This window comes from Leptonychotes weddellii, chromosome 14 (assembly GCF_054177405.1).
Source record: "Leptonychotes weddellii isolate Sample4059 chromosome 14, ASM5417740v2, whole genome shotgun sequence".
In the NCBI taxonomy this organism is placed as follows: domain Eukaryota; kingdom Metazoa; phylum Chordata; class Mammalia; order Carnivora; family Phocidae; genus Leptonychotes; species Leptonychotes weddellii.
Genome location: NC_138382.1, coordinates 15,421,080 through 15,424,939, shown reverse-complemented (window position 1 = coordinate 15,424,939; position 3,860 = coordinate 15,421,080). Strand labels below are relative to the sequence as shown.

At 51.1% G+C, this 3,860-nt stretch overlaps 1 protein-coding gene across 5 annotated transcripts in view; it reads right to left on the bottom strand.

Annotated features, from left to right (window-relative positions):
- Positions 1 to 2,913, bottom strand: part of GCNT1 (glucosaminyl (N-acetyl) transferase 1) — a 28,267-nt gene extending 25,354 nt beyond the window's left edge. For 4 of the 5 annotated variants that reach the window (XM_081802854.1, XM_081802855.1, XM_081802856.1 and 1 more), the window contains exons 1-2: positions 2,783 to 2,913; positions 1,861 to 1,978 (exon numbers count right to left, since the gene is read on the bottom strand). The gene's annotated coding sequence lies outside the window, so the exon portion shown is untranslated. Of the gene's footprint in view, positions 1 to 1,860; positions 1,979 to 2,124; positions 2,318 to 2,782 lie in introns of all 5 variants that reach the window. The other variant, XM_031030831.2, reaches the window with a different exon arrangement.
- Positions 2,914 to 3,860: the final 947 nt, after the last annotated feature.

Here is a 3,860-nt window from a genome sequence, read left to right as displayed (position 1 = left end):
GGAAGTTTAAAAGTTAATTGTATTTACAGTTTAGTTCATAAACGTCCAGAGCATTTTAAATGTGGGCTCATTCTTTTCCCCAACCAGGTGACTCTGTCCTCCAGGGAATGTGTGGCAACATCTGGAGACATCTGGGTTGTTGTAACTATAGGGAGGGGACGACTGGCATTTACTGGGTAGGACCAGGATGCTGCTACACATCCCACAAAATGCAGGACAATTTCCACAACAAAAGCTTAACTGGCCCAAAATGTCAACATCCATAGCATCTGCCACAGATGAGCGACAAAGAAACAAGACAACCTTAAGCGTTGCATCCGGTGCCAAAGCCATGTGGTTAAGAATACAAATAGTCCCCATGAGAAACACATCTGATTTATATGAGCAGTCATTTGGGGAACTCCTCTTTTAAGTCAGGGAGTTAGGTATTCCACATCCTGATCTAGAGCCACGAATAAATTTTCATTAGAATGACCATTAGCAGCAGTGACACAATTCCTTGGTTGGCCCATAAAAGACTACTTTCCTCTATGCAGCAGAAGTACTGCATCCTTCATAGAACACAGGAATTGAGAATCAGAAGAAATCATTTTCAACAGCATTAATCTCGGCTTCCCACCACCTCACTTCATGACAAGTATATTATATCTACATCATAGTTCAGAATTTTTCATTCCCCTCGAGAATGCAATCACCAGGTATAGGAGTGTTTAAGACAGATCTGAAAATGAATGATGTGTGAACCAAATAGGATTGGTTCCTGTGTTTTAAAAAAGAAAAAAAAGAGTCAATATTTAAATCAGGTTTTACTTTGTAAAAGAAATGAAAAATTTTCAGCTATTTTGGGGGAGGGGAGAAAGATCTAGACACCCTGGGTCAGAATCCCTGCACGGTTATGGGGAGGGAATGGCCGATACCCACACAGATCATTTTAGCAGGTCCTCCGTAGGTCACCTGTGCCCAACGAGGCCCCCCTTAAATCCCCCATCCATTACCTGTTCAGTCCCTGTAACATAGTTGATTTTGTAGATTGTTGGTAATTCTCGAGGACATTTTTCTTAATGTTAAGCAACTAAGTTACAAATGGAAAAACCAACTTGTGGTTGGAAGTAGTCTTATAATCAGTAACGGATGAATTATAATTAGTGAAGGATGAAATCCACTAGAGATTTGGGGCCCAGGCTAAGGAGGTCCTCCCCAGGGCCAGTGAAGGAAGGGCAGATGAGCTGGGGGCAACCTTCAAACCCTCCCCATGAAATAGGAAAAAAAAAAAAAAAAAAACAACTTCTTCCATCTAACAATAAAACTTTGTAAAAGTAAATTTACAGTATATTACATTGTTTTTAAAAATTGCGAAGTCATCCATTTCTAAAAACTCAGTTTCCCAAAACCGCATCTGGAAGGGCTGCGAAAAATCCATTAAGCAATAGCAGACATCCACCGAGCTCAGTGTTTTTTTTCTTTTTGCCAGAAGTGAAATCTGTTACCCTATCTTCTGGCAGCCTGTCTGGAACTGCCTGGGCTCCTAGCAGGTAATTTACACTGGTCTTTAAAAACCATTCACCCCTCCTCCTCCCCTCTATAAAACAAATCTGCCTTTCAGAACAGCTCTGAAAGGGGGACAGAATGCCCAGAGCAGGGGACAAATCCCCGACCAAATGCCTCACCTACCACTAGCCAAATTCAGGCCACAGAAACTTGTCGCCTGTTCTCATCTCAAGGAACCAGTGCCTTCTGCGAACCTCGTATATCCTTCCCCGTTGGCCTCTTGTCTTACTAGCTGGAAAATGAAGCCTCTCTTCCCTCTAGAAAGGAATCAAGCAAAGGATGCCAGGGTTGCCGGGTGACTACAAAACTCACCTCCACCTGGGCAGCCCATAAGGTCCAGCCCGGATCTGCAGGCGACCTCATCCACCGTGAGAAAGAAGTGTGTGGCCGGCGAGGGTGCCTGGGGCTCGCTCGGCATCGAGAGAAAGCGCTGCAAGGAGACAAAGCTGTGAGCCTGGGCTGCTTTCACTTCAAAAAGCTAATAACCAAAAACTGGAAGAATTGGAGTCAGAAACTGGGTGCTAACAGGAAAGAAAACAAAAACAAAAAAAGTAACCTAGGAGGGAGTACAATCACCTGTTTTCCTAACAGACCCAGCAGCGCGAGTTTCCGACACCCGCGGGGGAAGGACAGAGAGGGAGCAGGAGAGGGAGAAGCGGGGGGGGCTTCGAAGCCCCTTTCCAGTCGCTTGCCCCAAGGCGAGTCATTTCTCTTCCTGGTGTCGGCTTCTTCATCAGTACAATGTGGGTAATAATGCCTCTTCGCGGGGCTACCGGGAGGAGTAAATGAAGTTAAAGCTGCTGGCACCCAAGGGACGGCAGTGAGTAACTGTTCGCTCTTCTGCCTACCCACGCCCGCAGCCAACTCCTCTGATTTCTCAGTTCCTACTCGCTACCCGGACCAGGGGGAAAGAAGCCAGAAAAAGTGGCTTTCAGGTGACACTGGGCACCTCCCGGCCCCGGGCTCCACGGATCGGACCAGGAGTAAGGCCCAGGGAAGGCATCCAGAGCGCACACGCGCTCCCGGCTCACTCCCACCGCGTGTCCGCTCCCTCCCGCCCCGGCTCTGCTTCCTCAACCCCAGCGGAGCCCACCCCGCCCGGGGGCAGCGGAGCCCTGGCTGAGAGCCGGCTCCCTCCCTCGCATCCTTCCCATCCCTCCACCCGCCACCGGGCGCCGTAGCAGGCGATCCGGGTTGCTGCGACCGGGTGCGACGGAGCGGAGGAGTCGGTTACCTGCAGCAAACCTCTGGCCGCCGGGGCGCAAAAGGGCGCGCTACCGCGCGGCACCCCAAACCGCGGCGCACTGGCTGCGCGGGCGGACCGCGCCTCGCGTCTCCCGGCCTCCTACCCGGCGGCCTCGCCCCTGGCCCCGCCCCGCGAGGCCCCGCCCCCAGCATCCCCGCCTCGCCCACCTCGGAGGTTTGCGGGCGGGGCGGGGTGAGGGGGGCGCGCACGCGGCTCCTGGCCGGGGACAGCGCGCCCTCTGGGTCTCACCGCGCTGTGGCCAGAGAGCCGGCGTCCGCGTGCTTCCTCTCTCCGGCTTCCTCAGGTTCGCCCTGGTCTTAGTTCCCCAAATTGCACAAGGGCTGGGTGAGTAAGTGCGGTCTTCTTCAATATTCTTTGTCCTCCTCCGCGGAGGCAGCAAACGCGACAAGTAACAGCGTTTTCTGATTTAAAAAAAAAAAAAAAGCAAATGCCAAGCTTCTTTATATAATGTAAAATTTAGAGATGACCATGCAGGTTTCTTTTTTCCTGATGAGCCTTTTTAAAAACTCATTGCATTCATGTGTTTTTACATAAAAACTAAGAAATTGTGAAACAATCCACAGTGCCGTGCAAAGTAGAAAACACCTCTTTCCCTACCTTATAGCACATAGTGCTCTGTCACTTGTAAAAGTTGACACGGTGTTCTTGGTAGCGAGAGGAATACCGTGTGTACCCCCACTGGACTTCTACCTCCTGGGGAGCAGAACAGGTTCTTACTCATCTTCGTGTCCTGTGTTCATTCACCACACGTGTATTGAAGTAAGTGCAGGGTGGAAGTGCCCACACCCTTCCCCACCTACCATGTCTTGCTGGGGTCGTAGGGCAAATCGGAGGCCCTCTGAGTAGGTAGGTTTCCCTGCCACCGAAGGCTTGCCTGGTGTCCATCATTCTTCCGGAAGGTCATTGCTCAGGGGAGAGGCTTGAACGCGGAGAGCAGGGCCAGGCTGCTAAGTGAACCACCGAGTCTCCGAGGTTCATCTTCTGGGGCTTCGGACTCGAAGAGGTTAAAGACCCCGGTGGGGGGTGGGGCGGGGCCCGGAAGGTA